This window comes from Hemibagrus wyckioides, linkage group LG05 (genome assembly GCF_019097595.1).
Source record: "Hemibagrus wyckioides isolate EC202008001 linkage group LG05, SWU_Hwy_1.0, whole genome shotgun sequence".
NCBI classification, from domain to species: domain Eukaryota; kingdom Metazoa; phylum Chordata; class Actinopteri; order Siluriformes; family Bagridae; genus Hemibagrus; species Hemibagrus wyckioides.
Genome location: NC_080714.1, coordinates 19,807,089 through 19,831,445, shown reverse-complemented (window position 1 = coordinate 19,831,445; position 24,357 = coordinate 19,807,089). Strand labels below are relative to the sequence as shown.

Sequence of the window (24,357 nt, the reverse complement as noted above, 5' to 3'; positions counted from 1 at the left end):
GGGGACTGGAAGAGCGAGCAGAGAGAACAGAGCGCCTGAGGAGCATGCTGTTGATTGGCTTGCTGCTGCTGGCTGATATTTTTGGACGTTTAAGCACCATTGACAATGTGAGTGCCAACATTTCAAGTGCTGCACTGATGGGCGTTTGCACTGTTGTGGTTTTAATGATCTCTATGGCCAGAGTGATAGAGAGAGGAGCGTGACCGAGAGACAAAGGAGACCTACTCTCAGACATTATAGAATGTATAGGCTAGATTCTAATATAAAAGAATCTTGTGTGTTTGACCATAAATGTTTTCCTTCAACTGAGGTTCAAACTGTGTATTTTCTCTGCCATTTAAAAATATCAGAACGCCTTCTTGACATAAACTTTAATCCGTGACAAATACAGCGATGGCTCGTGTCTGAGCCTCCCTGTCTTTTAAAGATAAAAATAAATCAATATACTGTTTCATTTTCAGCCGTTCAGATTATTGACTGTTTACAAATGTTTTAAGGGGGATTATTTTGGGTTTTTGTGGAACCCATCACAACAGTATGACCAACAGAACAACAAAAACATGGTACATGAAGCAACCCTGGGCTGATTTCTTCCTAGCCCAGACTGTGTAGTTAATCAATGATATTACAGATGATTACATTTCTGGCACTTATCCAGAGCAACTTACATTTTTATACAACTGAGCAATTGAGGGTTAAGGGCCTTGCTCAGGGGACGCCAAAAGTGGACGCTTGTTGGACATAGGATTTGAACTCACAGCCTTCCAAGCAGTACTCCAACACCTTAACCACTAAGCTACCAAATCCCACACAGCATGAACCTCCACCTAGATTTCTTATGTATTGGGGTTAATATTTTTTTAGCTCATTTCACTGACACATCCATAATACAAATCAACTGTTACTTAGAAAGTGCATGTGAAATACAGTTATTAATGTAATGTAGAAGAATAAGGTGGGTTGTTTGCTTTGTATTCCAAATTATTTTGTAGGCTAAAAGAAAGGGGGAGAAGATATGCTGCCCAATCAGAGTACAGATTGCAGAGGAAAGAGCTGTATGTTTAGTGTTAGTGTTATATACTTTAGGCAGATCAATGACAACCAACTGTCCATCCCACCTCACAGAGTTAAACTAAGGCCAGATTATCCTCTATAATCTATCAGTAGGATCCAGCCATTTCTATCCACACAGGCCATTCAGGAGCTTGTTTAATCCCTCATCATTTGGAGACTAGATTATTGCAATTTACTGCCGGCAGGTCTGCCCCTGCACACCATCCGACAAGATAATCCAGAATATGGTAGTTGTTTTCAACCTCCCTGAATTATTCCATGTCAACCCAATGCTACGTTCCCTCCACTGGTTTAATGACTACTGATGAAGTCAAAACAGACTAGCATCCGGCTACCTTAAAGCTCTTATCTCATCCATGACTCTTCCAGTCCTCTAGCACTGCTTTACCAGACCCACCATCTCTCAGGGTAAAAGAACACTGAGATTCTTCTCTGTTCTGGCACCTAGGTGTAGGAACAGACTTTAAAACAGCTCACTGGGTATCATATAATGAAGATTAAACAAAACAAAAAAAAAACCAACAGTTTATCTTGTGTGTGGGTGTGTGTGTGTGTTTTCATTGAGTTGGTTGGAAGAACATGTCCTAGATAACATACAAAATGCAAAACATATGGGAAACACTCTCTCTCTGTCTCTGTCTCTCTCTATCTCTCTCTCTCTCTCTTCCTGACTCACCCCCCACACACACTCGCTCACTAAAAGCTTCCTTCATGTGACTGTAGAGATGTTCTGCCCTCACTAAGCTCCAGATATAGAATGCAAAAAGTCTTCGCATGATTTGATCCTGGTAAGCACCAAAGCAGCTTTTGTGTAAGAGAGACAGAGCAGGGAGAAAAGAAAAAGAGAGAGATTTGTGCAATACATCTCTCTTCCACTAGGCCAAAGAAACTTAATCCCAGATTTCTGTTGTTTTTTTCTCCTGGATTATGGAGCTAGGGCATCAGAAGAGCAGCTCAGTGGCACTGGAGGGAAGAAAAACAGAAGGATTAGAGCAAAACCTTTTGCAATGAGAGGATAAGAAGGCCAGAAAGAACAGGATGCTTGGCTAGATGGTACTTGACAGAGTTAGATGACTTAATGAATTTATTTTCTTGTCAAGCCTTATATGGGGTTGGAGGAAGAATCTGCTCTGATATAGAAGTTGCTTATATTAATAATGCAGTTTGGCTCTTGTGGTGACCTCTATACCATTGTTTCTGCTCAGGGTGGTCTGTGTGGACATGGGATGTATGTATAATATTCACTGTACTGTAGAAGTCTTCACACATGTACACACATTGTCTACCTAATTTAGTTAAACTAAAAAAAACATGGTCCTGTGGATTGTTCTCCCATTTTAAGAGATAAAATTTGAATCTGTAGGAACTGAATTTATGCAAAGTCACTCAAAGTCAGTCTGATTCTAATGCTTGCCCATTTTTCTCACTCCAACACATCAATTTAGAGGATTGATTGTTCACTTGCTGCCTAATATATCTCACCCCTTGACAGGTGCCATTGTAACAAGATAATCAATGTTGTTCACTTCACCTGCCGGTGGTTTTAATTTTATGGCTGATTGGTGTGTATCATCAACTATACAATTTACACACATTGTATTTTCAATAGTGAGACCCAGGAAAACATGGTCTTGTGGCTATCTCCTCTCATTTGAATTGCCAAATGTTGAGAGGGAACTGAAGTGAGTAGAGGTTTCAGGGGACAGCTTGAGGACTGGTTCAAGGAATTCGAGTCATTTGGATTTGTCACTTAACTGTGTCATAACCAATTTGCATGCAGTTAATTAAATCTCATTTTAAATGTCGCTTGTTGCTTTGTCACTGAATTTCTTGCTGCTGTAGCAGGAGTCGTTTTTGGCCCCAGAGTTTGTTAGAGAATATACTTAAGATGAATAATGAAACCCAAGGAGCTATAGAAACATATTAGTATTTTAGTACTATAAACAAAATCTCAAACTTTGAGAGGTTAGATTCAGAGTTTGTGGTCAGCCATGAGCCTGCACCCCTACAACAAAGAGGGTTACGGTTCTTCCGATTAACAACGGAACTACTTGAGCAGCCACTGTACCAAATAATTGGTAAGTCAGAAGTGGGATTCGAACCCACGCCTCCATTCGGAGACCAGAATCCTCCTTACATGAGGCGGAAGGTGAGAACCTTGAGTCTGGCGCCTTAGACCACTCGGCCATCCTGACACAGAGCTATTCAGAGAATGGAAAGCTATGGAAGCTATGGAAACAAATAAAATTTTGTATAATTTTTTTTTTATAAATTTATTTTTTTTAAATAGTATTTTAGTACTACAAAAAAAATCTCAAACTTTGAGATATTGAGCTGCTCAGAGATCATCACTAAATCCATTATTGTATCAGACCATGATACCAAATTGGAATATTTTGACCTATAAAGGTCTACGTTAAGCAGAAACCCAACCTTTCTCATCACACTGAGAACAACATCTCCACAGTGGTGCTGGTAGCATTATATCATGAGCATGCTTTTTATTAGCAGTTACTGGGAAACTAGTCCTGGTTGAGGGTTATGATGGACGCAGCCACATACAGGGCAATCCTAGAAGAAAACATGCACCTTCACTGAATGTTCTTTTCTTTTTGCAATCTTCAACAGTCTTCATTCAGCCTGTATTCCCTCAGACCCCTTTTCTTGGCTGAAGGAATGGAATCAAATGTGGTCTTCACATAACATTGAAATCAAAAGCTAGCCATCAAAACCAGAAATTAAATCCATTTCAGTTTCAATTTCAAGCGCAGAGAATACTGTATGCAAGGCTCTGTAGTAGTTCCAAGAGTGAGAAATGTAAACTGCACAATCTGATGCATCATTAGCTTTTAAGAGGTTCACCTCCACTGAAAGTGCAGTGGAATTTATGATACAGTTGGACTACTGAAGTCTAAAGTTGGTAGTAAATATTGTTTCTAGAGTACGTTTCGAAAGCACAGTATCTCTGGCTACTCAAAAACAGATGAACTGATGAAAATATAATACACAGGTACACAGTAACATAAACACCTTTCTACAATTTGGGCAGCTTTCTTTTCTCCCTTCACCCTTGACGTGTGAAATTCAATTCAGCCCAGTGGTGATGTGTTCGGATAAAGTGTGTCACTGGAAAAAATATAATTCCTTCCTATTTTGTACTATTATCACTTTAATCTTGCAGTTAAAGGAATTACTATTTGGTAAAAAAAAAAAAAAAAAGCGTGACTGTAATGTAACTTTTAGGAACATCCCATCCCAGCATCTGTGTAGTGATGTACTTTCATTTACTATATAAATAGTAACACATCAGCCAACACTACAGGAGGGCTGATTCATATTAAAAAGCAGCATACATACTGTATGCATCTCATTAATATTAATACTTTTACTATGCTTCTACACTCCCAAGAATGCAGTGCATAAAAAGGTTTCCTCAGTTCGTCCCTTTGGGAGAATTTTTAAGGGCTCTACATAGAACTCAAAGAGCTTTACTAACCCTTGTAAAAACCCTTTTTCTCAAAGAGTGTTTTTATTCTTCATGTGATATTTAATACCAGAACACAGCCACATGTTTCTGCTGCATCCCAAAAATACATACCAAAGCACTGCTTATGTACTGTAGTATCCAGTATACTGTAAAATGTAAATGAATGTTTAGAACTTTGGTACTGCGAAGAGAAAGGTGAATATCCTCCTGTGAATGGAAATGTGTTTAGAAAAGTGTCACAAACATAGATGCTTGGAAAGTGGATGGAAGTGCAGGTTGGGTTAATAAGAATAGTTTACAAAAATAGCAATGACTAACAGGATAGTGCTAGTGAAGAATTCAAGAAAACAGGGTCAGACAGGCAAAGGTCGATCAAGATACAAACTGGTTCAGTCAAAATGTGGTCAAGAGCGGAAAATACAGTGGTCAAAAAAACAAACAAACAGATTGTCAAGAGCAAAAAGCAGAGTCTGTGAAAAAATCATTAGTAAATATGAGAATAACGAACTATACTAATAAAAAAAACGTATATAAAAATAGCTGGAACTGTAAAAAAATGATACAAGAAATACAATACATTAAACAAGAGTAAAGCACCAGAAAAGGAAGGAATAAATACAGAAAGCTGAAATTCACTGACATGTAGACAGGTTTTCCAAATAGCAGATTTTATTTATTGTATGGTTGCCATTTGGGACCTCTTGTGTACTTATATTGTTTATGTCTTTGTGAGCTTTTCTCTTTTCTGATTCATTGACATCACTATTTCATACAGAGATCACTCTATTAAACCGAGTGTGTTATGACCTGCTGTTACAATGATATATGCTGATAGGTTTAATCCAAACAGCTCCAGCTGTCATCAAGACACCTTTGTCATGTTTGATGTAACATCCAATCAAGTGATATAGATTTTTATTGGCTGTGTTTTGACAGTTTCTGAGCTGAATTATGTTCGAATATGATGACAACTGGCTGTGTAGTTTACTTCTGATATGTCAAAGATGAATATTATTTTTGTCCCAAAACAGTTTCATATTTCCACTTATTTTTAATAATATCTGTGACAACACAATGGCACCATAATGACACAGTTATGAATTTTCTCAGGTCCATAAATAAAAAAAAGCCTTAAGTTTCTACAGTGTTGTTAAAAGCTATATATAGCAGATGTGAGAGAGTGAGAGATTTTCTTCCTGTACTGAAGTACAGATACTTATAAACCAGACCTAACTATAGTAGCAAAGTAATCATTTCTTCCTGCTGCTGGTTGTATCAGACTGTAATATTAACACCATTCTTTGTTAAAATGTCACCTCAGATACTGTGATATCCCAAAATCTGAGATATGGGTTTGTGAAAACTCATGCATACAGTGAAAGTTTTCCACTCACAGTTATAGAGCATTGCTTCCTGTTCTTCTGTGGTGTGTTTGTGTGTGTCCATGATTTTGCTTGTTTCTTTGGGGAGACGTCATGCCCAAGCCTCACTTCTGCAGTCTGTGTGAGGATCAGCTCTACTGGTGCAGACAAAAAGAGAGAAAGCTTAGAGAATAGGGAACTATTAAATTTTGTCCTTTTTTTTTTTACCCTGTCTGATGTTGCTATAACAGCTCCACTGCATAGAGTAATAAGAGGAGATTTAGTTATATACAGAGAAAAGCTTTGAATGCTACATTTTGCTAACACCAAGCCCTCTTTTCTTTTTCCTTTTCATCTATAAGAACCCCAATGATCTATCCTCAGCATGTTCATGTGTGGGTGTGAGAAACAGAGAGAGAGAGAGAGAGAGAGAGAGAGAGAGAATGCTAGATGAATGAACAAAAAGAGTTCTCTGTGCTTGGGCGAATTGAAAAAGCTGGTGTAGAAAATGGGTTTGTGGATGGTGTAGTTCTAGTCTGAGAGAGAGAGAGAGAGAGAGAGAGAGAGAGAGAGAGAAATGTAAAATGTTTTTTTTGTATCTTAGACATCTGTCACAAGAAAATAAACATATTCACTGAAACCCAGATTGAAACATGCCGGAAGCCTTGTGGATTTCAGCACCACTAATACTGGACAGCTCCCTTCTTTATTCAGTGCAGTGATTATAGAAACAAGATAAAGCTCTGTATTGAATTAGTTCTAAGATCAAATTAATATATCATTTGAATCATATATATCACTACTAAACAGCCATTACATTGCAAGGCATCTACATTTTTGTGCACACATAGCCTAGAATATTCTAGAAAAAGAAAAGCTTTTACTGGCAGAACTAGGAGTGTCTAACATAAGCACCGTTTAAAAATTGTGTATGATTTCTTACATTATGAAATTAGTCAATTCTAAAAGCTTCATACTTTTAAAGCTTAAATTTTAATTTGGGGCTCAAGAGTAGCGTGACAGATGTTCACCGTATTGTCTGGAGATTTGTGTGTATGAGCTCATGTATGTGAAAGAGTGCAGATAATACTTTGACGTAAGTGTTCACACAGCCCTGTGATGCATCATGAGCAGAGGTTTGAAAAGGTGCTGTTTAAGAAGAAGCCTTTATTATTGTCACGTATACATTACAGCACAGTGAAATTCTTTCTTCGTATATCTCAACTTTGGAGGATGGGTTCAGAGCACAGGGTCAGCCATGGGGCAGCACCCCTAGAGCGAATAATGGAACTACTTGAGTTACCACTGCACCAAAAAATTGCAATGTCAGAAGTGGGATTCGAACCCACGCCTCCATTCAGAGACCAGAATCCTCCTTACATCAGGGGGAAGGTCAGAACCTTGAGTCTGGCGCCTTAGACCACTCGGCCATCCTGACACACAAAACTTACTTGACTTCAAGTATGTCAAGTATTATCTTTATTCTACACCATTTTTCAGTATAAAAGAGGAGCTGGGCTACCAGATGCTGACAATGGATGAAAAATTTTCCCAGATGACATCTTTAATTTAATCCTTAATCTTTAATTTAATCCTTAAAATGTTATATATGTGTGTGTGTGTATGTTCCGCTTAAGACATTACTACCCTTCTAAAATTACACTAGATGATTGAGCACATAGTGCATAGAATAAATGCATAGTGTATAGTACATCATTTGGGATGCAGCTATTCTTAAATTAAATTGTCAGTGATTAATGTGACAATTACAAGTACAACTCCAAAAATATGGCAAAATCAGCAATCTTACCTGTCTTGCTATCTCTGCAAAGTGAAATAAGTATGCAAGTATGTAATGTGCATCTCTTTGAATAGCTACACTATATTGCCAAAAGTATTCGCTCACCTGCCTTGACTCGCATATGAACTTAAGTGACATCCCATTCCTAATCCATAGGGTTCAATATGACGTCGGTCCACCCTTTGCAGCTATAACAGCTTCAACTCTTCTGGGAAGGCTGTCCACAAGGTTTAGGAGTGTGTTTATGGGAATTTTTGACCATTCTTCCAGAAGCGCATTTGTGAGGTCACACACTGATGTTGGACGAGAAGGCCCGGCTCTCAGTCTCCGCTCTAATTCATCCCAAAGGTGTTCTATCGGGTTGAGGGCAGGACTCTGTGCAGGCCACTCAAGTTCATCCACACCAGACTCTGTCATCCATGTCTTTATGGACCTTGCTGTGTGCACTGGTGCACAGTCATGTTGGAAGAGGAAGGGGCCAGCTCCAAACTGTTCCCACAAAGTTGGGAGCATGGAATTGTCCAAAATGTCTTGGTATGCTGAAGCATTCAGAGTTCCTTTCACTGGAACTAAGGGGCCAAGCCCAGCTCCTGAAAAACAACCCCACACCATAATCCCCCCTCCACCAAACCTTACACTTGGCACAATGCAGTCAGACAAGTACCGTTCTCCTGGCAACCGCCAAACCCAGACTCGTCCATCAGATTGCCAGATGGAGAAGCGTGATTCTTCACTCCAGAGAACGCGTCTCCACTGCTCTAGAGTCCAGTGGCGGCGTGCTTTACACCACTGCATCCGACGCTTTGCATTGCACTTGGTGATGTATGGCTTGGATGCAGCTGCTCGGCCATGGAAACCCATTCCATGAAGCTCTCTGCGCACTGTTCTTGAGCTCATCTGAAGGCCACATGAAGTTTGGAGGTCTGTAGCGATTGACTCTGCAGAAAGTTGGCGACCTCTTCGCACTATGCGCCTCAGCATCCGCTGACCCCGCTCCATCAGTTTACGTGGCCTACCACTTCGTGGCTGAGTTGCTGTCGTTCCCAAACACTTCCACGTTCTTATAATACAGCTGACAGTTGACTGTGGAATATTTAGGAGCGAGGAAATTTCACGACTGGATTTGTTGCACAGGTGGCATCCTATCACAGTTCCACGCTGGAATTCACTGAGCTCCTGAGAGCGACCCATTCTTTCACAAATGTTTGTAAAAACAGTCTGCATGCCTAGGTGCTTGATTTTATACACCTGTGGCCATGGAAGTGATTGGAACACCTGATTCTGATTATTTGGATGGATGAGTGAATACTTTTGGCAATATAGTGTATGTGTAAGTACTGGCTCTCTTCTCTAAAGTTTCACTACTGTGCATTTACATATCTGTGTGATCATACAAAAGTGAGTAGTACTGAATGTTCTTTTAACTTTAAGATATACACATGCTAAAAATCTAAATTGTTACACGCAGGGAACACACACATACACACACAGCACAGCTGCTGCTTTCATATGCTAATCCTAGCATATCACTGTGCCAGAATCTCGCTCTCTCTCTCTCACTCTCTCTCTCTACCACTGTCTCTCCGTCACTGTAGTTGGACTGAATACTCATGTAGGAGTGACATTATGTCACTTTATTTGTGAACAGGTTGTTGTGCATCAAACAAACATGAGCAGTATGCATAGACGGAAAGCACGATTCGTTCTCTTCCTGCACAGGAACAAAAGCCTGCAAACAGAGTGATCCATTCAGTCCATGGTAAAGTGGTGGCTCTTTAGTGCAAATATCCCCTCAAGAAAAAAAAATCACATACTACATGAGGAAAATTTTTCTTGTTTTGGGGTGTTCTGAGGGTCTTGTATAGAATGTGTATATGTGTATAAAGCTCTGTTTACAGCAACCTTTTACATGTAGTTCTTCATTAACACCTATTCATCCATCCATTTTCTTTATCACTCAGCTGACAGGGAACAATCATCCTACAATGTTGGGGGAGAGAACCATGAGTACCCTGAGGAAACCTCAAAGCACTGGGAGAACATGCAAATTCCACTTATACAGAATGGAGGCAGGAACCAACCATGTAGGTATGAGGCAAACATGCTAACCTCTAAGCCACTATACCTCCCACTGACACCTATCTTATTCCTAGAAAATTCTATTAACTACTAGTTAATTACTAAGTAAGTATAGAGTTCACTATTAACTATGCAGTAATTAAGCAAGTCTTCAGCAGAGTCTTATATTTCCACAGCAGGACTAATAGTTTTCTATGTCTCTTTTAAAAAATAACTACTGATTAAATCCTGATCAAATCAACAGTAATTCCCAGACAACATTCCTGGCAGAGTGCTCAGGGAGTGTGCAGAACAGCTAGCGGATGTCTTCACAGACATCTTCAACATCTCCCGGAGCAGCGCCGTCGTCCCAAAGTGCCTAAAGTCTACCACCATCATCCCCGTGCCGAAGAAGTCTCCAGTGTCCTGTCTCAATGACTACCGTCCCGTTGCACTCACACCCATCATCATGAAGTGCTTCGAGAAGCTCGTCATGAGACACATCAAGAACCTGCTGCCACCTTCACTTGACCCCATGCAGTTTGCGTATCATCCAAATCGCTCCACAGACGATGCCATCAGCACAACCCTCCATCTGGCCCTCACACACCTGGACAATAAAGACACTTACCTACGAATGCTGTTCATTGACTTCAGTTCAGCATTCAACACGATCATTCCTCAGCACCTGATCAAGAAGCTGAGTCTGCTAGGCATCAACACCTCCCTCTGCAACTGGATCCTGGATTTCCTGACTGGGAGACCTCAGTCAGTCTGGATTGGGAACAGCATCTCCAGCACCACCACACTGAACACTGGAGCTCCTCAGGGTTGTGTGCTCAGTCCACTGCTGTTCACTCTGCTGACTCATGACTGTGTAACAATGCACAGCTCTAATCATATCATCAAGTTGACTCCAATGACACGACCGTGGTGGGTCTCATCAGCAAGAACGACGAGTCAACGTATAGAGATGAGGTGCAACAACTAGCAGCCTGGTGTAAATTCAACAACCTGTCTCTGAACATTGACAAGACTAAAGAGATGGTTGTTGATTTCAGGAGAGCAAAGAGTGACCATTGTCTGCTGTTCATCGATGGGTGCATGGTGGAGATCGTCAAGAGCACCAAATTCCTTGGTGTTCACCTGGTCGGAGGACCTCACCTGGTCACTCAACACCAGCTCCATCACCAGGAAAGCCCAGCAGCCTCTACTTCCTGTGAAGGCTGAGGAAGGCTCATCTTCCACCTCCCATTCTGACCACCTTCTACAGAGGGACCATCGAGAGCATCCTGAGCAGCTGCATCACTGCCTGGTTTGGGAATTGCACTGTCTCGGACCGCAGGACCCTTCAGCCTATAGTGAGGACAGCTGAGAAGATCATCGGAGTCTCTCTTCCCTCTGTCACAGACATTTACTCCACACGCTACATCCGCAAAGCAAACAGCATTGTGGATGATCCCACACACCCCTCACACACACTCTTCACCCTTCTGCCATCCAGTAAGAGGTACCGAAGCATTCGGACCCGCACAACCAGACTCTTAAACAGTTTCTTCCCTCAGGCAATCAGGTATCTCAACAGAGAACTGAGCTGAACTGGACACACACACACACACACACGTTCAACCAAAATCTGATCTCAGAGGAGAACTGAACTGTGCTGGACACGGACACGCACACACACATGCATAACACACACGCACAAAAAAAATACTGAACTGTGCTGGACATAGTCAGACACACACACACACACACACTAAATTGTCCTGTTTGCATGCACATGCCACTTTACAGTTATATATATTTATATTAATCCTGTTTACATGTGTCACTTTAATATCTGCAATCACTGTATACACTGTTCTTTGCACATTGTCTTGTTCATTGCACAAAGTCGGCCTATATGTTGTTTGTCTGCACTGTCTTGTCTTGTCTTCCTGTGTACTTCTGTTGTATGTCTAGTTCTTAAAGACTGCACCTTAAGTATAGTTTAATCTTTTAGTTTAATTTTAATTTTTAAATTATAGTTTAATTTTTCTAGCTCTATGTTTGTCTGCATCACTGTACTTTGTCTGTGTTATGTGTAGCACCTCTGGTCTAGGAGGAACGTTGTTTCACTTCACTGTGTACTGCATCTGCTATATATGGTTGAAGTGACAATAAAGCTTCTTTGACTCTGACTTTGACTTTGAATAACAAACCTTACCTTCCTCCTGAAGAGCTAATACCTTAATATACCTCTGTTTCCACACCTCAGCGTCTCAGTTTGAAATATTTGTATCAATTATTTAGATGTGCTAAGAAGAAGAAGACACGGTTGAACTATAGTTTCTATTTAGCCAGTCAAATCTAAAGAGAGAAATGGACAACAACATCTTACAGAAGTGCAATGCAGTAATGTAGTAGTAGTAGTAGTAGTAGCAGTAACAAATTCTTCTTTAACATACATTCAAATTTGGTCCTAAAAATTCAAATAATTGACTATATTTCTACAGATTGGTCCAGACCTACAACAATATTGAATTGTGGGATTAGTTCATCCCTGGCTATTCAGTAAGTCGTTCAAAGTATGGAGTGCTACAGTACATTTAAAGGATAAAGCTTAGTGAAAATTGGAGATATTGAGCAGCTAAAATGAACCCAGATAAGATGATCAATCTGATTGTAGGTTTTGTGGAAGATGGATGTTGTGTATGAGGATAAAGGGCCTGGTTAGAAGTTGCAGCTGAAGTTGCTGGGCTTGAAGTCAGTTAGACTCTATGTACACACACATAGCAGTGGAAAGCATGTCATCAGAAAGATTTTGGAATGTGAAACATTGAACTCTGAGAAAAAGAGGGAAGAGTGACAGAGATGAGGCCTCTGTCAGTAACAGATCTGTCGGCAACGCTGCTTGAGTCCTGTTTAATGTATGACAGGTCTGGCATCCATCATAGCTTCAGTATCCATCACAGTGACACACAAAGAAAAACATGCACACACTACACACACACACACACACACTCCCTGTTTGCTGACAGATTACACACACATGTATGAAATGCATGGCATTTTATTAGGAACCTCCTGGTTGTGTGTTGTGTCTCCATTGGCCTTCGGAATAGACAGGTAAGTTGAGGATGATTCAGTCTTTTAAGTGAGTCACAATGACGAATGAATCAGAATCACTGCACTGAATTATTCCTTTTGTTCACTTGCTGCTGTTAGGCTTTGCAAACGCACAAAGCACAAAATGTAAAGGCATATCACAACACTTCTTTACATATCCATAACCAATTTTATGATTATTACATAGTCATGTTAGGTAGATTGACATTATACTGTATGTTTACTTACCAGTCTTGCACTGTGTGTGTGTGTGTCAGGTCAATTCAGCAGACTCAGTTTCCCAGAATGCACCAGGGTTGACAGACATGGACATCTCGGACTACACTTTCTGTAAGTCACGAATTCACAATCACCAGATTTCTGATTGCAATCACTTGTATCTAATCACACACTACACAGACTTTGGACACTGCCTGATTGTGTGGTAGTGCTCAGTTTGCATGCATCTAAAATTAATAAGTATTTAACTCGGCGATTGTTATTCTGGTTGTTTTGATGCTGTTTGCTGATTGCCTGATCATTGCCGGGTCTCTGTTTTCGATTTGGCTAATAATTCAGCTTTGTTTGCCAGTCTTTCAATAAAGACTACCCTCTCTGACAGGGTCTAATCAAATTTGCTCATCTTGGGTCAGTGAATCATTTTGGTCATGACTCATGTTCAGAGGATCAGTGATTGAATCATGGCTTAGATTTGCTCCTTTAGATTCACTGTGTTTTAAACAATGAATCACTTATGACGTACTGATGTCATGTTCTGTCATATGTTTTATTCATTTGTTCCACAAAATAATACATTTGAAGGCATTGGTCCAATAAAAAGCAAATTAAATGTTTTGTGCATTATCTGAAAACATTATTTTGATCGCTGTTGATTCTGAAGATGATTAGCCTGGTTGTACGGTTGTCTCCATATGCATGAACATCAGTCTCCAGTCTCTTCTGAAACCTTTTTGTTTCTTTTCACACCATTCTTGGCCCTTGAAACAGTTGTGTTGAAAATCCCAGAAGAACAGATGTTTTAGAGATATTAGAACTCACACTGTTAGTGCCAAATATGATACTACTTTCAGCATCATAGGTTTCACGTTTTTGCACCCTCACCACTCAGTAAACACTGAGTTCTATCCATACACTGCAGACGTGATTTTGTGCGAATAGTATTTTTATATTTTTAAGGGGGTGCTTAACAAACAGGCAATTTGTTACACAGTCATTTAATGACAGGTTAAATTCACACAAGGAAAGAGTACCCCAGGGCTCAAGACCCCATGAGGTGAAATCCATTTTAAATAAACAAAAACAAAAAACAGTTTCATTAACAGCAGCCCCATTGTGTACATGTCGTTTTTCAGAGCTGCAATGAAAATCCTAGCTTGACTGCATTGAAACCCTGGTTCAACGTGACTCAAGCTTAATGTAGTTAGCTTAGTAGGCTGTTAGTAGAATTAGATGACTAGTAATGTGGGATTGAAATTAGCCTAAACATTCACATAGGTCAAGGTTAGTTTTCTTAATCCTTTTACCAGTTGTTCCATTCTGCTGGTGGAATGAAAATCGACTGATCAGACATTTTCAATCAGTATAAACAAATGAAATATTTTCTGTTGGCTTTATGTTAGCTTTCAGTGTGAGAGGTATTTACCTCTGTTTGATAATCTTCCAAGATGATAACACCTTCAAAGTTTAGATGCTTATGAAAAAGCACTTCTCAGAGAACAGAAATGGGTTTGATATCATCATGTACCTTGAAGATATAAACATTTTTGTGAAAAAAAAAAGCTTTTTTAAACATTTCTATGAATATATTGCCCCTAGAAGGCTGGTTATAAGCAGAAAAACTTATGTTTTGTTATTTTAGCTGCTCCCTATTTGGTCCACGTTTTGATTTGGCACAGGGTTTACGCCGGATGCCCTTCCTGACGCCAGCTTCCCCTTTTATCCGTGCTTGGGTTAACTCTTCAGTGGCTGGGTTAGCGCCCTGCCCGGGAAACGAACCTGGACCGTGGCAATAAGAGCGTGGTATCCTGCTGCTGGACCACCAGAAGGCTATGAACAGAAATACTTATGAAAAACTACAAATTAAAAGCCCTAGGTGTCTAAATTCATTTGAGTCATTAACAACCACTGTGGAGTGTGACGTGAAAAAGAAATTCAATGCTAAACATGGGCACAACAGAACAGGAGCAAATTCCATTTGTTTGTTCTCTGGTTAAAAAGCAGATTTATTTTATTTAAGCAGTTTATTTTAACATTATTTTGATTGCATATGGTAGTATTATTTTTTAAAAGGAAGTATGTAGCTCCCAGCTTTATGCCAATTTTGGCAAGTCATACTTTGAATTTTCTCTCTAATGAACAAAATCTGCTAGATGTTATTGACTTCAGTAAATTTGGTCACGTATTTTCTTTAACAGGAGCTTTTGAGCCTCTCTAGTCAGAGTGCTCCAAGTTGGAGTTCAATAGTTACATCAATATTTACATGGAGAAAATTCTTGCTCGTTTGAACTAAAAAACCTGGACTGTTCATATCTGTGCTTCAGTGGCTGTCTAAGTAATTAAATTTGCTTCTGTAGTATAAAAAACTAGAATTATTTTTGTAGTCCCCATTATTTCTAATGTTTGAAGTAAGAGGCTTTCTATAGTCTCTCCTTTCAAAAGGTAAAGCGCTATCTCTTTTCTGTTTTAACTAATAATTCTGCTTTGAACTGGTGCAACATTTGTGTTTGAGGCAATTGTAGTCAAATGTAGTGATCCGAGTTCTGAGGGGATGATTTTCAATAAAACTGGGCAATGTAGCTGTACATGCAATGCTGTATATAATGAGGTGAAGCGCATTATGAAGAATACACATGAATTTGGAATGAAATGAGGTAGTGAAGGTGGCTTGAGCAGATGGTTGCTTTAGCATTTTTGTCTCCTGCCTGACCCCAGCTCTAGACTGCCAGCAATTAAAAACCCAAAAAAAAACAACATAAAGTGCCTCAGTGAGGTGATGGGCCACAATGAGCCACCAGATGAGCCTCAATGCATCTTGGCATAGAGTCTACAAATCTCTGGAAATGTACAGGAGGGATGAATAACAAACTCGCAAAAAAAATACATCAAACTCTTGTGGCTAGAAATCCATCACTATTTTATAGTCATTTTTTTAACTGTTAAAAAACACACACACATACACACTATAAAAAAGTTCTTTACATAATATGCAGAGATAAACAATCAACAGAATAAATATTTATTTCCAGTTTGCTATTCACATATCAGATCATTTCCAGCAACCCAAGGCCACATAGGAAAAATAGTGATCTAGTTAATAAATGAGTCAAGAGAAATCCCTTAGCCACTCGTGTGCAAAAATACAACATTCATGTCATTCATATCTGATTGATGTGGTCTCGGATCAGACATGACTCACTTTATCACATCGGCTGTGTGCACTGGGGACTTGAACAGAGCAAGTGTTAAAGCTAGAGAAGCAAGGAAGCTCAACAAACTGATAAAGAAGACATGATGCCCTCTGGGACAAGACGACACTAAACAAATTCATCCTGGACAATGAATCACATCCCTTCCATGACCTGCTGGTCAAACTGCAGAGCACCTTCAGTACCAGACTTGATGCAGGGAGTCATTTTATTTCTACTGTGCAACAATTCATCACTGTACCAAGACATTATTGAGCTTATTCCTAGGATAAAGTCACTGGTTGCATTTTTACACATGGCAGTTTGATCGAGATCTTTGGTCATCTGTTTATTCATGCATTTTACATTTTGTCTGAGGGGATGATGAAAATGATAAAGAATAAGAATTTTGTAAATGACTATAACTACTATGAGCTGCTGAAAGCCATGAAAAAGACATGATTTAAATGGAGAATTTTACATCCAGCCACCAACACCTTGAACTTTCACATTTACGAACACACTGCAGCATGCCACATGTCAACAGCTATCCTCACACACATCTTTTCCCCTCCTAACACAAGCAGCAATACTCCTGCAACTGTACACGCCTGAATATTCGACCGTATTCACAGTCACATACTCATTAAGTGTAATTTGGTGGCAGGAGCTCTTAGTGACTCTCGAAAGATACACCTCTGAAACATTCATTTTATTTTCCATTTGTTGTCGGCTCTGTAGCAATGCAGCAGCGTGTGTGTGTGTGTGTGTGTAGGTGTATCACAGCTGGTTCTCTAGAACATCTGAAACATTTAACCCAGATTTACACTGCTATCATGTAAGGAGCCATGAAGCCTTCCTATACTCATTTTATATTTCTTTAGAGAGAGAAAGAGAGAGACACAGAGAGAAAGAGGAGGGGAGAGGCCAAAAGAAAGACAGAGAAAAGTAGCCTAAGAGGGGCCAAGCCACTTTGACAAGGTGTTGACAGATGAGGGGTGTCAGGTTGTGCTTGTTACTCATGCCCACACACACACACACACACACACAAAGAAACACAGAAACACACAAACCGTTAGTTTGTTCCGCCTCCTAGGGCCACATCTGCCACACCAGCTGCTGTTCGAATGCTCAGTCACACAAAAACTGAGGTCAAGGAAGTGTTGGTACAATTCTAACACTTGGCCAGTGTTATGCAAATACTCAGCCTGAAGTGACCTCATCAGGGTAATGAAATGATGTTAAGGACAAGCAATGTTGAAAAAAATATGTACACACACACACACACACACACACACACACAGACCACTATGATTGTACACTATAATAATAATGTAATAATAATATAATAATAACATAATAATAATAATAATAATAATAATAATAATAATAATAATAATGATAAATATTAAGAATATCGGGAAGTGCAATGATACTTTAAGACTTTCTAAAACATTTTTTTCCTTTGGATAAACATTTTAGAATGTTTGGTTTGTGTTTTTTTTAAATTGTTGATCATTCTTCTAAAATTTTCAGATCAATCAAAAACCCAACCCAATACCTACTTTACTATTATTTAGTGAAAAAATGTACATATCCATCCATCATCTATACCTGCTTATTCCTAATTAGGGTCACATGATATCAGTCACAGGGGTCTGCTGGAGCTTATCCCAGTTCACACAGGGCGAAAGGCAGGTCACATATAGGGCCACATATAGACAGACAACCACACACACTCACTTCTATGGGCAATTAGAATTACCAATAAACCTGATGAACATGTTTTTCGACTGTGGGAGGAAACAGTACCCGGAGTAAACCCATGCAGGCACGGGGAGGACATGCAAACTCCACACAGAAAGGCCCCTGCCTGTTCGAACCCGGGACTCCCCAGGACTTTCTTGCTGTGAGGCAACAGTGCTAATCAGCCACCATGCTGCACCAAAATGTACATATATATATATATATATATATACTGATAATAAGACATGATATCAGATAATTAGAAACACAATTTATGTCAATTAGCTAACAAACCCTAGTAACATCAGGAGAAACCATGTTCACAAAGCATTCAGAATTATCTGAGGCAGAAATCCTCAACAAGCAATGATATATAATGCTAATTAATTGGATTTAATCAACATGTCCCCTTCGCACAGCTCTCCTTGCTGTGATGTAACTGAACTGGAAGACACTGAAGACTAACTAGCTAGCTAATATTAAGAGTGGGAAGTGAAAGACACACGTGAGGTTGTTGCTATGACAACAGCAGCCTGTTGAGGTTAAACAAAATCACCTCACATTGGAGAACAAAACACATAGTGTGTGTGTGTGTTTGAGTTTTGATTACCCAATCAGCGTTCTTCACCTATTTTGTTAATGTGTTTATTTCGTTTTTGAATCAAATTTAAGCTTGAGTATTGTTATTTCATTTGCTAGCACTTTGATTTATTCATTTCTTTAGGGAAAGGCCAATGTACGAGCTCCAGTGTGTCACAATTAATATAAGCATCCTTTGCTAGCCACGGATATTTGGTGGATATGAACATTTTAGTAGTTTTATATGTTTGATATAGTTACATTGAGGCTATAACAGTTTAGGTACCAAAATATATTAGGATGTATTTTGGCTTATTTCTACACAGGCTAAGAAGGGATTTTCCTTATAACTGTATAAGCAACATTTGCTGGGTTAGCTGAGATGACACTTACACACACACACACACACACACACACACAGCTGCCCTAAAGGTTGCCAATGTAGAGCAAACAAACAAGTGTTGCCACAATACTCTCTCTCTCTCTCTCTCTCTCCCTCCCTCCCTCTCTCTCTCTCTCTCCCTCCCTCCCTTTCTCTCTCTCCCTCCCTCTCTCTCTCTCTCTCTCTCTCCCTCCCTCCCTCTCTCTCTCTCTCTCTCCCTCCCTCCCTCCCTCCCTCCCTCCCTTTCTCTCTCTCCCTCCCTCTTTCTCACACACACATAGCATGTTAACAGGCCCTTTTCTTCAGTGCCATCAAGCGTGAAAGCAGCATGATGATAATGTGTAAATACAAATGGTTTTTATTCACTAGCTACACAAGTGCTCTTTTAACTTTCACACTTATGAACACACTGCAACTTGCCACACACACACACACACACACACACATTTTAAATTAGACTCTTAAGCTTTTTAAGATGTAATAGAAGAAGTTGATTGTCTATGCTTGCTCTCTGCTTCCATTTAAGAGCTCTCTCATCTTGTAAGCTTTACATAAAGCATCCTCTTAGGTCTGCCAGACTCAACCCCAGCTAGCGAGAATGACATTGAGCAAGCAGAGGGCACAGGTGGCCCTGGAGTTAGAACATATCACAAATTCATTGATAAAATAATGAAATAGGGGCTTTTGCATGTTCCAAATTCAGCAATGTCAAACATCCTATTTACCCTCTGTGTGTAACATCACTGGGCTCAATTCATTCCAATGATACCATCACTTAGCATGACGGAGGTTGATGTGCAGATGCACATCAAATGCAACCAGAGATCAAAAATTTAAATTGCGTTTCTTCTTTAAGGACATTCTCAGCCTCTGATGCTGCCCCTGAAGTCAAGAAAAATCCATCCATTTTCTGTAGTGCTTATCCTGCACAGGGTCACAGAGAGTCTGGAGTCTATACCAGGGGACTTGGGGCACAAGGTCGGGGATATCCTGGATAGGACTCCAAAAGGCTGCAATCTCACACACATTTACACACTCATTCATATACTATGTACAATTTAGAGATGCCAATCAGGCTACAACCCAGAGCTTTGGACAAGTGGAGAATGTGGAAACTCCAGGGATGCCAGGCAGAAATCAAACCCCTAACCCTGGAAGTGTAAAGTAAATGGATCACTAAGCCACCATTTCCATGGTCAACTTATATTTATTATACACTTATTATACAATTGTCTTTTGTGCACTGGTGGTAGGTTTCTCGCCTACCATGCAGAAGGCCTGGGTTTGATTCCCAGCCAGTGCCCAAACCCCAGCCACTGGATGCAGTGCTGGTCCCAAGCCCGGGTAAAAATGGGATGGTTGCATCAGGAAGGGCATCTGGCGTAAAACCTGTGCCAAGTTGTTGTGCGGGCCAGTCGGTCCACAGTGGTGACCCCTCACACACATAGGGAGCAGCTGAAAGATCAACAACACAGACTTTTCTGGCTACAAGCTTCAGAATCGCAAAGGAATCTAATCTGCTTCATTATCAGCACTTCCATGTTTATTCACATGTATGGACCAACTTCCAACAAACATGAGAGCTTTTTGAAGGGACATAAAGTCATTGAATTGCAAAAAAATATCACTTTTTGACTTCTTTCAATGTTATACAAGAGTTCTTTGTATAGAAATTAATGGTAATTATTCTCTTCTGGCTTTCAGGTAAAGTATGCTGTTGATTTAGTTATTGTTAAGTTAGACTTCTTAGAACTGGGACAATGTGAATTGTACAGTGGCGAATAAAGTGCTGAACAAACTTAGGGGAACAAAAGCAAGTCCACCTGTAGTGATGCTGTTAACATAATAGTAGCATTAAGGGCTGACATATGATAGATATGTTCTGCTCCCTTCTAGGTATAGACTTTACAATAGATCTTAGAAATATAATTTTGAATAATACAGTGTGAGAAGTATTATATGAATGAATTCATATACTTTATCCATCTAAAACTTTTACATTGAAACATTTCAACAATATAAAAGGTCATATTCAGGTTTGGTGAGTTCAAAAGTTAAAAGTTTGGTGACTTAAAAAGGTAAAAAGTCGATATTTAAGGTTGAAAAGTTCTCTCTGTTCAGACTTAGACTATATAGGTGCTTGATTTGATTTGATTATTTGGGGGTTGATTCAGATGGACAAAATTAAATTCAAGCAGTTCAGTCCTACAAGGTTACCAGATTTCTCTTGTGTACATGTCTTGTTCATTTTTAGGTCCAGTTTAGTGATGCGGATGCAAATGCAAGGTGAGTTTAATAAGAACAGTTCAAAACAGACAGTCCAGAAAGGTCAGAGTCAGACACAGGTATTAGGTAAAAAATCGGAGTCAGGTAAACAAATCAGGCAAAAGCGAGGGTTGAATAAATGGACTATCTAAGACAGAACAATTACTTTGCAAAGTAACAGGAAAACAAAAGGTGCTTTTAAATCATAAGGTGCTTTATCATTGAAAGGACACTGACTGGGAGGGGTGGGAGAATAGAAGGATTCTGGGAAGGTGAGTCCACTGCAGTGCACTGTGGGAAATAGAGGCTGCGACATAAGGAGGTATTCTGATTCTTACAGTATGTATTATGACTATGTTATGTGACGTTGTGCTAAGAATGTGTCCTCCTATCTTGTTGAGGACTTTTTCTTGCACCTGAAGATGTTTGTATTTAAGCTATGTGTTTTAAGATGATCAGACCAGATCAGAAACTATCGATGATCAATGATCAGTCCATTTTTACATAGCAGTTCTTTTCTATTTATTTCATTTTTCGTGCACACTTAATAAATTTCCGACACTTCTACAACCCGCCTCTGCTGGTCTCCTGGTTCCTGCTTCTGACTTCTGAAAGATTTATAACACTATACCTTTAAGAGGTCCAGGGGAACCTGGAAACAAGCGATTCTCAAAGGTAAAGGATGCAAGTGCTGACCTTTATTGTGTAGGGTGTTAAAATCACAGCTAACATGATGAGGACACACTGTACATACTTTATGGATGATGTAGGGCGAAGCCACAAACAGACATAACGTAAACCAAAGCATGAAAACCCTAGGGACACAGAAACCAGAAGACAGGGAAGTTCAAAAGTACAAATGAGTGTGATGGTCAGGTGTCTACACCCTTTTAGCCACATATGGAATTTGAATCTTAGCCCATATCATGGTTATGCCAGAATGAACTCACAGCTGCTCTGTGCTTTCCCTAATCAGCACCTGCTTTGTGCACAGGAGCATTTCCATGGTGGAACCGGTTAAAGCTCAGCCTCTTTGTTCAACTAAAGGTAAAATGTAAAGGTAAAGGTCAATCGTAAATGACATTTTAGACAATTGTGTGCTTTGTGGCAAAAGCTTGGGGGAAGAACCACATATGAGTGTAATGGTCAGGCGCCCCACAAAAAGTATATAATTCTAAGGTTCTAATATATTGTGAATACGTTAAAGCTGATAGCCATGAATGGAATGCAGAATGGATCCTTGTTGTGAAAGTCTTTGCTATTAAACAAAATGGGTTCCTCTCACATTTATTGCTGATAAATTCATTTTAAAAAGCATTCATTTTATGAGGTAGACTAAGAGCAATCTGTGTTATCTGTTGTTAAGTAGGTACTTTGGAGAATGAATAGAAGCTGATAGAGCGTAGTTATTAATATCTCATTTACACAATTCTCTCACTCATTACAAGCTTTGGTTTCATGTTTGTGTGAAGTATGGCTTGCGGCCTACAAACTAAATAACACATATTTGTGAAGCGTTGTCGATTTAAATGAAATGTGGCTTTTAAATTTCCCACAATCGCATTCACGGACGTAATAACCCTGCACAAGGCAAAGCAAAACCAGTCACAACAAAACAGCGCTGTGTGAGTAACTGCACAGGAGAGCCATTCTACACAACATGCACTCAACAACAAGGCCATTTTAGGACGTGCCACATTCAGAACAGGACCCAGGAGTAGGATGAGTCAGTTGCCTCATATAAGATTCTCTTTCACATACACATACACACACATTGGACATTCAGAAGATTTATACTCTCTAAACAATAGCTGACACTCCATATGTCCTCGAAAGTGCTTTATTCAATGACAACACTATAAATCTGAAAGCCTCCTGGTCCTGGCCTCAAAAACTTTATCCTGTACACACCCTGTTATAGGCGCCGAAGCATGAGCACTTCCTTCCAACTTCTAGTCATCAATCAGTACAGGATACATTACAACTCTGATCTCAGAACAGCACATGAACTTATGCTGCCCCATTAGCCAGGACAACACCTTCCCTTAAAATGCAAAGCCAAGAGAGAGAGAGAGAGAGAGAGAGAGAGAGAGAGAAAGAGAGGCCGGTGAAATGTCTCTCTTAAGTGTAATGGAGGACATTACTTACCATCAGGTGTAATAAACTTCAGCTAGATGTATCAACAACGACAAATGCCTTCTGAGAGGCTTTTAGCAAAGCCTTCCAAAGCCAAATTACCCAATCTTTCTTACATCCCTTTCTCCCTTTCACACTCACTCACTCACACACAAAGTCAACATGTCCGGTCTGCATGTGGAGGGATGATGAGGTACAGCATGTGTGTGTGCGTGACCCTTCTTTGTCATTTTTTGTCCATCCTCACTGCACAGACACAGAGGGACACAGCCTTTACCAAACTCTCATTTTAAAATACGCTTGTGTCACTTTAATAGGAAGACCTGTACATCTGGTCATTTTATGCAGCTAATCATGTGGCTGCAGCAAAGTGCATAAAATCATGCAGATACAGGTCAAGAACTTCAGCTAATGTTCACATCAGAATAGGGAAAAAGTATGATCTCTGTGACTTTATCATGGCATGGGTCTTGGTGCCAGATGGACAGCTTTGAGTATTTCAGAATCTGCTGATCTCCTGAGATTTTCAGACAGCAAACTCTAAGGTTTACTCTGAGGAGGGTTTATAAGCTGAAACACCTTGTTAATGAGAGAGATTAAATGAGCTTGACAAAACTGGTCTGAACAGACAGAAAGTTTATAGTTACTCTGAAGGTGGTGGTAGCTCAAGTGGTTAAGGCTCTGGGCTGTTGATTGGAATATCGGGGTTCAAGCCCGGGCACAGCCAAGCTGCCACTGTTGGTCCCTTAAACAAGGCCCTCAATCCCCCCTGCTACTGGGCCCTGCATCATGGCTGACACTGCGCTCTAACCCCAACCCTCCATGGATGGGATATATACGAAAATAGTACATGTGACAATGGCTACTTACTTATAAGCACTCTTTACAACTGTGGTGAGCATCTCATCCACCTCAAACCTGTCATGCTTTGAGGTGGATGAGCTACAACAGCA

At 39.9% G+C, this 24,357-nt stretch overlaps 1 long non-coding RNA gene and 2 other non-coding genes across 3 annotated transcripts; all 3 read right to left on the bottom strand.

Annotated features, from left to right (window-relative positions):
- Positions 1-1,746: 1,746 nt before the first annotated feature.
- Positions 1,747-23,549, bottom strand: LOC131353439 (uncharacterized). Its single transcript, XR_009204623.1, has 3 exons — positions 23,417-23,549; positions 5,956-6,077; positions 1,747-2,037 (listed from the first exon to the last, which is right to left on the bottom strand). It is a non-coding gene; the product is annotated as an uncharacterized LOC131353439 (long non-coding RNA).
- On the bottom strand, positions 3,156-3,269 carry trnal-caa (transfer RNA leucine (anticodon CAA)). The gene is made up of 2 exons: positions 3,232-3,269; positions 3,156-3,201 (listed from the first exon to the last, which is right to left on the bottom strand). It is a non-coding gene; the product is annotated as a tRNA-Leu (tRNA).
- Positions 7,247-7,360, bottom strand: trnal-caa (transfer RNA leucine (anticodon CAA)). The gene is made up of 2 exons: positions 7,323-7,360; positions 7,247-7,292 (listed from the first exon to the last, which is right to left on the bottom strand). It is a non-coding gene; the product is annotated as a tRNA-Leu (tRNA).
- Positions 23,550-24,357: the final 808 nt, after the last annotated feature.